The sequence below is a fragment of the Falco rusticolus genome, chromosome 4, assembly GCF_015220075.1.
Source record: "Falco rusticolus isolate bFalRus1 chromosome 4, bFalRus1.pri, whole genome shotgun sequence".
In the NCBI taxonomy this organism is placed as follows: domain Eukaryota; kingdom Metazoa; phylum Chordata; class Aves; order Falconiformes; family Falconidae; genus Falco; species Falco rusticolus.
Genome location: NC_051190.1, coordinates 14,838,129 through 14,851,034, shown reverse-complemented (window position 1 = coordinate 14,851,034; position 12,906 = coordinate 14,838,129). Strand labels below are relative to the sequence as shown.

General features: G+C 36.2%; 1 protein-coding gene across 2 annotated transcripts in view; it reads left to right on the top strand.

Annotated features, from left to right (window-relative positions):
* FHIT (fragile histidine triad diadenosine triphosphatase) overlaps positions 1-12,906 on the top strand; it is a 613,983-nt gene that overhangs the window by 116,099 nt on the left and 484,978 nt on the right. For both annotated transcript variants that reach the window (XM_037385512.1, XM_037385513.1), the window contains one exon: positions 2,821-2,863. The gene's annotated coding sequence lies outside the window, so the exon portion shown is untranslated. The remainder of the gene's footprint in view (positions 1-2,820; positions 2,864-12,906) is intronic.

Here is a 12,906-nt window from a genome sequence, read left to right as displayed (position 1 = left end):
CTAGTGTTTATACCCACAATATATATGTGTGTGTATATATACATCATATTTAAATTGGCCTCTAAAGTTGCCTTTATACTTTCAAATTTGTTAGCTGGAAAAATATGGGTATGCTTTTTTGCAGGATAAAGAGTAGAAGGTTTTTAATGGGATTAATAAGGAAGATGAAATATTTTGGTGTTTCCTTTTATGTGGTGAGGATGATTTTTTTATTAAGATTTCTTTTAACAGCTTGGATTCTATAATTATAATGGCTTTTGAAAGAGCAGTATTAAATCTGCTAGCCATGAACGGAAGAGGAAAAAAGTAAGGAAATGGTAAAAGTAAACAAAAAAAAATCCAGCAAAGAACATCCACGATAATCTCTCCAGAGATCTGGTGCCCTGTAAAATGATCCCTTTCTGTTGGAATGGGTTTATTAGATATCTCCTTCTAGTTCAGAAAAAAGAGAATCAGCATTTATCTTCCTTCCCTTGTTCTTGGCAGTGGTGAATATTAAAAGCTACATATGACTTGGTATTTGTCCCTAGTGTTGGGCCATGGAGGCCCTTCAGGGCAGGGCACGTGGACTGCGTTGTATGCACAGAATATTTGGGACAGGAGGATCCATTCTTGCTTGATCTTTAGCCACTAAGACAGTAAACTGTTGAAGTTTCAAAAAAGTAAAAGCAGGAGACAAAAACAAGCAAACAATTGCTCTGTTGATGTTGTAATTCCAAATGTTAATGTGGTGATGTTGAAGATGTGTTCCTGAAGAAACCTCTCTGTCTCAAGGAGCCTGTCCCAGTGTTCTGACTTTCTTTGAGGATTGCTGCTGGAGTGGTTGGTTATTGCAGCTTCTCTCCAGACTTGGTTTCACAGAATTGTTATGAAATTATCCATGAATTAGTTTATTCTTATTTTTCCTTGGAGTTACTTTTGTTACCTTCTCAATCTTGGGAAGATTTTTTTTTTTATTTTTTTATCTTTAGTACAGATCCCGGTTTAAATGTGGTGCTCAGAAACTGCTGAAACTTGTCAGCTGAGTATTTTGCTCTGGCATTGCTCCCAGTAGCTGATATTAAGGCAGTCCCAAGTGGTCATTTCAGGGCATTGTAACCCAAACTCTGGGTGTCAACTCTGACATATGGCAGTTCTAATCCAGGTACCAGTGCTAGACTGAACATTCTAGGGTGGTCATGAGTAGTCAAAAAAAAAACAAAAAAAAAAAGGAAGGAGGCCTTGTATTCTAAAATACTGTGTCCCTACCAACTAGAATTTATGCTTTCCTAATACCTAATGTTGTGCACATTGTTGCTAACTTTTTGTTTACATTTGAGAAAGGTGCTTTGGAAGAATACAGAACAGTGTATGAATTCCCTTACTCTTCTGATTCAACAAAAGTTGACCGTAAACACTGGAATTACATTTCTGAAAGAAAATATTTCCTCTTCATAGATGCTTATGTTACTTTTATGAAACCAAAATAATTTTATTGGATCACAGTAAATCATATTGATGGCAACAAAAGAATAGACAAATTACTGATGAGGAAATGACTGTCCCACAAAGTGCACACCTGGATAGATGGATTTAATGGAATCAGTGAGTTACTAGGTAAAGCAATTTCAAGTGTTGTTAAACGCTCTGTAAACTGACAAAATGCCACATTAGGTTAATTCTGTTCATGGTGGCTTTGTACTTATGCTCAGAGAAACCTTCATGTCACTAATTTAGAGTAACAGTGTGGATTGTTGCACGTACTCGTCTCCTAAACATTGGCATATTTCTTACCCCAGGCTTGTATTTCCTAATAACTCATTATCAAATCACATTTGAGAAAGGGACTGCTGAATTACTTAGCTAGAATACAGTCATAGGTTTGGCCTTATTCATGACCTTCACCAAATAATAAGAGGCAGCTGCATACATCTTGTGCATGATGGGAATGTTTAATCTCCATTCTCCTGTAATGGAGTAGTGTAATTGAGAGTGAAATGCATAGGGTCATATTGTCCCTTCCTTGCACACTACAAAATCACTCTGATCATCGTCTGCACTGAGCTATATGGTATGGATTTTTTTCTTACTCTTGGAGCTAAAATACTTGTGTGGCTAAAATAGGTCCTAACAAGGAGCTCCTAGTGGTATACAAAAATGAGAAATATCCTTGCTTTTCTAGTCTCCAGAAAATGCATTGGTTTACTCTATAGCAGCGGGAAGTTAATATTGTTTCATGTAACCCTTTTAGAAGATTGATTAGTTCTAGCTGTGCTATCTGTAAGGATAGAGTTGTGGCTTGTTCTGAAGAGGAGATCTAATTAAAATTCAGAATTCATCATTTTTGGGCTGATACTTAAAAGAAAACCTGAATGAAAAGACATAATGTTGAAGCTTCTCACCAAACAAACATTAGTTTTGTCAAGGTTTTGCTTTATGGTGAAATTTGTGTATCTGAAAATACGTGGTATTGATTGTAAAGCTTTCCAATTACAATACTGTTTACTAAGTAGATATTTTGGAAACTGGAAATTCAACAGGTAGCTGATAATTGATGCTATAAATGTTACTGATTATTGCATTTTTTTTTCTTTGGTGGTTTTGTGGCAGAAGTATGTACTGCAAAGTAATGTACGCTTTTGTAACTATATGGGCGGGGGAAGTCAAATAGAAATTTAGGTGCTCCCCAAACTGAACTATTCTGTTCTGAGGAGTTCAATAAGATTCCCATGGAGAATACACCTCTTCCCACACAACAAGCGCTTGTGGATTAATATCTCCATTGAATGATTTTGCGAGCCTCTCTATTAAAGACCTCTAATTTATGTTTTCTTTTTTCAGGTAAAGATTAGGCAATAGAAGAAGCTTCCTGCAACCTCCTAATGTAAGTGTGTGTTTCTCATATGAACATCCTGCTCTGTTCACTGAGACATGAGACCCATCAGTGATTTCTCCTGACAGCAATGAATAACGAATAACAAAATCTATGCAACACATATCCATTCCAGTACCTATTTAAAAAGTGTTTGGAAACACCTTGGGGCAGGGGGTGGGGAACCTGACCCCAGAATCATGTAATAGGAACCTCTGTGGGTCTCTAAACCTACATGTCTTGTCTTTGAACTGGGAGCACAATTTTGTGCATCAGGACTTGTTAAAAACAGAAGGATTACAGTAGATCCAGTAATGTGAAACAGCTTTAGATACTCAGGACACAGGCTATATATATGGCTTTTTGTTTGAATAAGATTAGGCTGGAGAGTCCAACCCCCAGCAGACAGAGTTGGGGTGAGGGTTATTTCGTGATCTGTGATTGACCTTATTCCTCTGTATCTTTTGCAAAAATGTTTTAATCCCATCACAGCAGGAGATTTTATGAAGCCAAGAGGCTTGGCATTAGTAAAGAGAGTACCCAGCTACGCACCCTAACCTCTGAAGAGAGATTGACTTTCTGCTGAAGTGTTTTGTCAGATATGCTCAAATACAAATCTACTCCTGCTCTCTTCTGCCTTCCTTTCTGTAGCCTTCTGCATCTTCTAATTCTTCACCAAGCTAATGTTATTTAGTGCTGAATTATGCAGTTGGTGTGCCTATGAGAATTCTAAAATTAAAGTTTAGTCAAACCAGAGTCTCTCCAGACACTGAAGCCTTCAATTTTTTACATTCAAATGTATGTGGCCATAATAGGACCCCAAGTGGTCATGCTAGTGAGCTGGTAACTTAATAGTAATTCCCTAAAGAAATTACGTAGTGAAATCCAGACCTTTCAATACTGAACTGTTAGTTTTTCAGGAAGGAAAAATCTCAATGGTTTTAAAGCTAAGAGAGAAATCTTAATATTAAACTGCCTTCACTTCTTACAAGGAAACCACCATGATACCTCTGATCTGGGAAGCAAAGAAGGTTCTTACATTTGGGTTTCATTAATCTTATTATGGTGCCCCTCTTTGATAGGATTGTGGTTTGTTTTGGTGGAGTTGGAAATGATCCAAAAAAGCTTGAGGTAAGAGTATGTGGCTAGCAGTACAATGTATTGAAGTATCAAAGCCCTGGGTATCATCAGTTAATCATCTATGGACCCAGCTATTGGGGGTGGGGGGAAGTATGCTATATTCCTACTCTGTAAATAAAATTCTTGGCTAATATAGAACTGATCTAGTTAAAGAGGAGTCTCACTTGATTTGTCATTTCTTGAGTACTTTTCAGGCTCCAAATCCCTAAAGATTGAGGTGGTTTAGCAATAAAAACCCACCCACCCAACCAACCAAAACCCCCACCTCCCCCCCCACCCCCAAAAAAACCCCCCCAAACAACAACTCCAAAACCAAAAAGCCCCCAAACAAGCCTAAAACAAAACAAAATACCCCACCCCCCTCCACCCCCACCTCCATAAATGACCATTACAAAGAGGGGAAATTTTTTGTGTTGGTTGTTTTCCACCCCCCAACCTAAACAGAACATCTAAAACAGAACAGACTGAAATTTAAACAAAGTTTCAGGTTAGGTAAGAAATACAGCAAGGCTAGTTAGGCACACAAATGGATCCAAAACTCAATAATCTTCCCATGATGAACATGAACAGGTTAGGACAAAACTTCTTCAGGCTACCTTGCAGTTCTTTGGTTCTTTGATCATCTTGGGTGAGTAAAACAGAAATGACCTGGGTTTATCCTGCCGTAGGTTGAAAATATGAACTAGATAATATCTAGAGATACTTGCCCTTTGACTCACTGAGTGGCATAAACTGCACATGCTGCAGGAGAGTGGGATACTGAACTTCTTCCCTCTTCCATTTGTATTTTTATGAAGACAAAGAATTATCATCAGTCAGTTTAAGAATAAACCTATTATTAAATGTTTAACATGAAAGGAAAAATGGTTCATTTGAAAAGCAATGGATATGTTTTGATTGATTGTTAAACATTATGTAAAAAATTGTTTTGCAATTGCTACTTGTGCAGTAGTTTAGCTGTGGAATGAGCAACTCGAGCAATTGATGCATTGGTAGACACATGCCTAGTAGAAGAGTTCTAAATTATTTGCTGATAACCAGCAGCTCTCACACGTATTGATATTCATCCCTTTTCCCTTTATAAAGCTGTAGATTGTCATTATCAGCTCTTGAAGTAACTATAGCTTTTTGATGATAGGGAGAAACGGCTTTTTAATTTTGTGCTTTATTCAAGGAATTTCTGTTTCTTTAACTGTGACCAAGATTTTTTTCTTTTTTAAACAGGTTGCTTAGAAAAAATAAACTAAATTTGAAGTTATTCCCCTTTCCAGAAATCTTTTTTTCTTCTGATTTCCCCCTGTAAGCTATGCTTTTACTCTAGAGAACTGAGATCTTGTCCAGTGGAGGGATACTCCAAGCTGACCAAATAGCAGGAGACATTTTCCTTTTAGTGATAGGGAGGAGCAAATACATGTGTATTCCCTGATCCCAGCTTTACAATTACAGTGGGAAAGTGGCAGACACTAGAGACTGAGTCTGTTAGAGCCAGCTTGCTCCCCAAAGGAGACAGAGACACAGCTGAATTCTAAGAGTAGGATGGGTTGGTTTTTGGGTTTGGGGTTTCCCCCTACCCCTTCCCCTTTCCCATGGAAAGGGGCTGGAAAGCGATACAAGTACCGTTTGCAAATGTTTTCACCATTTACAAGGCAATGCTGGTCACTGGCATTTCTACATTTATGTTGGAGATGTGCAAGGGTCAGGGGCCTCTAAGATGAGCAGCAGCAGATTTTCAGTGAGCATCAATATTGCTTTGCCTAAAATACCCAGTGAATTCCAGATAGCCCAGTGTGTTTGGTTTAGTCTGGATTTTGAATGTGTGGATATGATGGTTCAAATGAAGTGGCCTAAAGTTATTAATCCATTGAAATGATCCTCTTCAGCTGTCTTGATCTCAAAGTACTCTTGACAGATAAGAAATGTGCTATTCCTTATCTTATAATCAGATAATCTCTAGGGTACATCTGGAATAGTTGTGTAATATAATAATTTTTTCTATTTATATAAACTTTAGAAAATTTACTAAACTCCTGATACTTTTTTTTTTTTTTTAAGTCAGAAAATGATGATCGTATCATTTTGGATCTTTGCAGTATACTGTACATAGCATAATGCTTCTGAGACAAAGAAGTTATAAATGAACATTAGAGATTTTAATACATTATGTATTTGACATCAGTTTAGTGAATCAGATAAGAGATGCTTGTGACTACAGCTGCTTGCTGAAAATAAACCAGCTGGTATTTGTTTGGGAAATGTTCAGAAAACACCCTCTTGTTAATGATGCGTTGCACGATCTGGCATCTGATAAACTAATATATTGTCATCTTTATGGTGAAAGTCACCACAAATCATTAAAGATTTTAGCAATCATTCAACTTGTTAATACTTTCTAAAATACACAAATTATGGTAAAAATTGTTCTTAACTACATCATTCAATGATGGTAACCCAAGACCAATCTCATAGTAGAATCTGTTAGCACAGACAGTAGTAAATGTTAACTTCCAGAGGTAGTTTCCCTCTTAAGCAAGCAGGCGGCCATGGTTAGTGGAGTTTGTTTTCTGTATTGTGTATAGTAGGATACAGTGGAGTTACTTTTTCTTTTTAAAGGAATCCTGTAATTTAAATTATTTTATTGATCCCTTCACTAGATAACTGAGGATCTGGAGCCACCTTGACTTGATTGTATTTGTTTCAGTGAGACTTCTTATAGTGAGAGTTCTTCTTACTTTTGAAACTGTATATGTATGCCCTTGAACATTTGATAAAAATTATGTCAAGCTCCTTTTGAGCCTTCCTAAGGATACAGTTCCAAACATAGCTTGGAGTTCCTTAGAGGCTTGTCTGCATGCCAACATTTTCCTTAGCCTATTTTGCTGTTGGTCAGGACTCAAAAAGTAGTATTCAACTGTTCTTGATATCTCGTATAATTGGTAAAAATAATATTTTTTTTCACTTTTAAAGATGTGGGATTCAGGGTGATGTCCAGATGACACAAGATAAAAATTCTAAGTTTTCTAACATACACCTTCATTATACTTGTGATGGATAACAACTTAAGATTGTATGTTTGGTTTAAAGCACCCAAATTATTGAATCAAAGCCTGTTAAAGTGGAAGAATCATTAGAAGAGAAATGAAGGCTCTGAAATAGATGGGACAAGATTTATTCCTTCACTGAAATGAGTTAGTTCAGGCAATAACGTTTGGAGATGGAATCTCTAAGTCTCATTTCAACTGTCACTATCCTCTTGTTAGGTCCCTCAGTTCAGTTTGGTGTCAATTTTCTCTTTTAGTGGGCTTATGAGGCAGCAGATAGTGATGTAATGCTGGTGATTTAAAGACGGATGGATGCGAAGCCTATTTTTGGAAAGGCCAGACATCTCTCTCTCCGTCTTTCTATTTGCACAGTAACTGTCTTTCAAATGCCTGTCACCTTTTAAAGTTTATATCACTTGTTGCAAAAGTTGTCATAGTGGTTTATTTTCCATCGTAATTATTCTCTGTGTAAAGCATTTCTTCCAACATTCTCTTTGAAGATGACCTTTCTTTAGCTTAAATTCATGCCCTTTGTTATATTTGACACAAGCTCCTGTAGCCTCATCAAGTATACCTTTTGTTCCTTTATAAATTGGCGAGATCTGCTCTTAATTTCTTTTTCCAAAGGCTAGACCTCATTCCTCTAAGGTGTTTTTTTAATTATTATTATTATCCCAGATCTTCCAGTACGTACATGACTGATCTATATTTTTATTTTCGCATACTTCTCATAAATCAGTAATTGGAAATGTCAGCATTGTTCCACATGGGCTTTGAGTCTCATATATATGAAATAGATAATGTTCCTCTGACTTACAAATTTTTGTACATGAAACCATTCAAAATGATATAAATAAGTACTATTTGTTGCATTTGAACTCACTGTACTATAAGGTTAAATTTTCATTATTTTTTTTTCCTGGTAGCTTTTACTGAAAAGATTTTTCTGTATAATTGGCACCTAAAGAAATGATCCCATTTATGGGCATAATCTGCACTAGAAAAAGTCAGTTACATAGCAAAGGCAATCTAGATTTTTTATCAACTGAATGGCTGTACAAGTTCATCTACCTGCTTTAAATGTATCTGCACAGAATGGTAGTTTGTCAAGGTAAAACTGTGTGAATTTTCTCTCAACTTTGCAGTAATTGGTTTAAGCTTTTTTTTGGTTCTGTAGGAATGAATTTTCTGTAGGAAGAGTACAAAATAAATCTTCAAATTCTTTGTTAGAACTGTTGCTAAAAAAACTTTTAAACTATCTTTTATATTTGAGGGCCCAGTTAGCTCTTGTTATAAGGAGTCCTGATATAATACATTCACAGTAACTAGATGTATGGTGTCCCTTCTTCCCTTATGGTTAATACTTTCTGTAATATCAGAATTGTCTGTCAGATTACTGGGAAGTACTTTTATCTTTGGACTCTTGGATATCTTTTAATAAAAATATTTATTTTTTCCTTATTTTTTCCAAAGCTTAGCTGTCTGGACTCTTGAGAAGGTTGTGTTCTGTAATATAAGCTAAAGCTGATCAGGTTCTGATAATGTACTTTATGTAGGACGTAAGTCATCTGACACTGACGGGTTACTTTAACACTTAACTAAGTAATCATCTTAATAGTACTGTTACCACTTACACACAGTTTATTAGTTGTAGTGTATTTTCTGTGCCTTTATTACTCCTTTAATGTGCCTCAGAATTCTATCTGTATCTATACAATTTCATTGTTTATCTTCTGAAATCAACTCAATAAAATTTTCTTGGTTTTGATTGTGCCTTGCTGCAGGGCTCATTGCAAGCATCTGTTGATTTCTTTTGCCTTCCTGTAATGGAAGGGGCCAATTTAATAACTGCCACATAAAATTAAGTTTTGCACTGTACTGTATGATAGAAAACAGGCTTTTAAGCAAACTATGCTCAAGGTTGATTAGATAATCCTATTTTATTTAGAATTCTTTGATTTTTGGAATAAACTGTATGGAAGGATTATGGACTTTATTATAAATGTTTTTGAAACTTTTAATAAAAAAATATTGTTAGTATCTGTGACACATACTAGTTTTATCTTCATCAGCTACTGTAGAATTGCGGTAGGTTGACCGACCCTGGCAGGACACCAGGTGCTCCCCAAGCCGCTCCATCACTCCCCTCCTCAGCTGGACAGGGGAGAGAAGATACAGCGAAAGGCTCCGGGGTTGAGATAGGGACAGGGAGGTCACTCAGCAATTACCGTCACTGGCAAAACAGACTCAACTTGGGGAAAAGTTAATGTATTTTATTACCAATCAAATCAAAACAGTTTAACATGAGATAAACCCAAACCTTAAACACACCTTCCCCCCCACCGCTCCCTTCTTCCTGGGCTTAACTTCACCCCTGTTTTTCTCTCCCCGCTCCTCCCCAGCGGCGCAGGGAATGGGGCTGGGGTCAGTCCATCACACTCTGTCTCTGCTGCTCCCCCCTCCTCAGGGACATCAAGTCTATGGCATGAATACTGAGAATGCAGAAGTACTGTTAGTAGAACATCTTCAACATTGAACCATGTTGTTATTTTCTATTTATGAGGCACTGAATTTTACTTGGATGGTTTGAGCAAGTACTGTCTGTCAAACCTTGGCCTTGAACAAGGTACTTTATTTCCGTGTCCATTGTTTGACTACATCTTTGTATATGAATTCTGTGCATCCATGAACGTGAAGTTGAACATACTACTTAATTACACAGATGTATTGAAAAGGGAGGTAATAATGCATTTTACTTTTTTTTTTAATGCAACACTGGATCCCATATCACTGTAATTTCCTAGTTCTGTGAATTAAAGGTCATTGTCAAAGTGTACTGTGGTGAAAAAGTAACAGCATGTAGGAGTTAGTAATGCCTCTTTTATGGAACGAGACAATAACATAAATGCCTAAGGAAAAAAATGTCCATGTTAAATACAATAGATTTAAGGATTCTTTCTGAAGACGAGGAAGAAAAATCCTGACTCCAAAAGTTTATCTACACATACACACATATGTGCACACACAAAACGAAAGGTTAATTCTTAGATCTTGCCTTCATCTGTGGCATGCATTTGTGCTGCTAATGCAGTAAAATTCAGTGCAGCTTCTGGTGTATTTTTGTCATAAGGGTCTAAATAGGGTGGAATGAAGCCATACTGGAACGTTGATTTGTGTGAAGGAGATAATAAAAAGTCATATGAGAAGTTTCCCTAAAATTTTGTTGTTTTCCAGTATATAACAATCTTCACTGATTTTGACTAAAGCTTTGTAGTTTTGCCTTATGAGAACAAATATGCTTTCAAACTATGTTAATATTAAAAATATTTAACTTTCTAAGTCTTAGACCATACTTACCTGAAATCTGGTATCCCTAGCATGGATCATTTTCCTGCATTTGCTCACAAAAAACAGCTGGCAATACCTCTCTGAGCAGAGCAGGCTCTGAATACAAAATATTAATAAACCAGAAACATTTAGTTCCAAGACAAGCAGTTTTTTAAAACTGCATTATGTATACTTAATGCCCAACTGACCTTCTCTGCTGTTTCTTAAATCTCTTAAAAATTCATCTAATTTCAAAGCCAGAGTATTAGCCCATTTATATGTAAATTGCCTTTAATTCTTGCATTGATTTGAAAGACTAATCCGAAAGATCCTTTACCACAGGTGACCTTTTTGACACTGTACTTCTGGGAAGACTGTAAAGTGGTTTCTTACGACCTCACATCCACCTGTAGCATAACATATGCCTACTTCAGTCTGTATAAATCAGTTATAAGAGAGTGGTTTTCAACCAACATTGAATTATTAACAAAACTGTCCTGGTTACAGTTATAGTTAAAATAGGTCCTATTTAAACCAATTATTATTTTCTGCTGGCGTTCTTATTTTAGATGTTAAACACAGTTAGGGTGTTCACTGATTATGCCCCTTGAATAATAAATAATAGTGTAATCTAGCTCTCAAATGACAGTCTCCAAAGACTGTAAATTTCAAAAACCATTTAATATTTATTATTTGCCAGAATTTCATGTCCCCACAAGAGCTGCTAGAACAAATATGCTAAAGCTGGCTTCTTCTGTTTCCTACAGTACAGGTGAAATGTTTCCCTTTACAGAAGAGCATATAGAAAACTGGGATTATGATGTATTAAGGATTATAAATATTTTTTCATCCATTCAAGTTCCAGAAAGTGACTCTTGTTCTACATCTGCTGCAGTATACATTTCACTGCAGAGAGTAAAGGCTCCCCTGGCTTGATGGTCAGTCTATTATTTACTGTTTTCTCACTGTGGCAGGTTATTACCAGGAGGCTCCATAATAATCCTGCTGAATTACTGCAGCTCTTTATTGCTAATATAGAATGTTGAAGAAAATAAATGCTATTTTTGTTTCTGACTTCTCTTTTCAAATAATTTTTTCCCATCAATTAAAGCTTCAGAAGAAAAATTATACAATGATATAACGTTAAAGATTTTTGCCTACTTGCATAGTCATCAGTAAGATAAAAAATGTTCTGATGTTCTGACGATGTATTTTAGTTCAGTTATGCTGAATCTTTTAGACTAAGAAAAAACAAAATCTGCCTTTTAAAATCAATTTAGGCAATGAAGTATACCAGACAGTGCTTTTATATATTATTGTTGTACAATACGTGAATTTTTTCTTGTGTTGTATCCTTCATATACGAAGACATAAAGTACTTTTACACTGAGTTATAATAAAGGAATAATGCTTTGCCAAGTTACATACAGTCATGGAAAATGCAGTAACATTAACAAAACAGTGTGGGGATAATGAGATCCAAATTGGCCTCTGTCTATAATTATCACATACCTTTTCAGTCATATCAGGATAAACACATATTAATGGTCTTTGTGGGAGGACTGGCCTATCTGCTTTTTGATGATTATGGTGGGTTTTTTTTTTTCCCAGAAGAATGAGAACAACAAGACATCAGAAGTGGTGTTTTCTCAGTTGCTTTTAAACACACAAAAACCCCCAAACCCACCTACCCACCATGGCTTGCACGATAACGTAAATTGTTTCAAGGAGAACCTATGATAAAACCACACACTAGAAATGGGTGCTGGAAACAAAAAAACACTTCCTGAGAGACATTCTTAATAATTAAACTACCTACTTACCTGCTGGTTTTGCCATAATTTGTTAATTTTATCCTAATTTGCCTTGGGGAGATTCCTACGATTAATAAGCCATCCATCAGTATTGGGTATAGGGTTTTTTTCCTTCTGAAATATTGCTCAAGCATTTAGTTACCAGGAGTAAATAGTTTTATCTCAGAATATAATGATCAAAAGAGGTTCTATTTAATATAAGTAAACATGCGGGAACACTAGCAGAACATTCTTGGTGGAAAAAGAAATTAACATTTTGATAAGACTTGGAAAGTTTGGTAGAATTGAACCAATGTATGTTGAAAAATGTATAACACACACACTGCCAAAAAAAAAAAAAAAAAAAAAGCCCCCAAACCAGCTACCTGAAACCTCAACAGCTGATGGGAGAACATCCTAACGATCTTGTTTTGTGTTGAAGGCCTCAGTGGCAGTAGCTGTGAAAATTACATGCACAAGGGAAGTGGAAAAGGATATACATTAGTATCCTTTTCTAGTTTGTTTCTGCATGTGGTTACCCCTGTTATTTACTGTGGTAATACACTTGTCTGCTCCAAAATTAAAGATAACTAGGTAATTAATGGAATAGATGTAGGAAAGGCTACTGAAAATTAGCTGCTCCTGTTGACAGATGTGGTGTTTGTGGCTGAGCCAAGACCAAGGACTAAGATGTCTAATCTGAGATTGGTAATTCTGGAAATTTTTCTGGGTTTGAAGACACTCATGAAAAATTTGC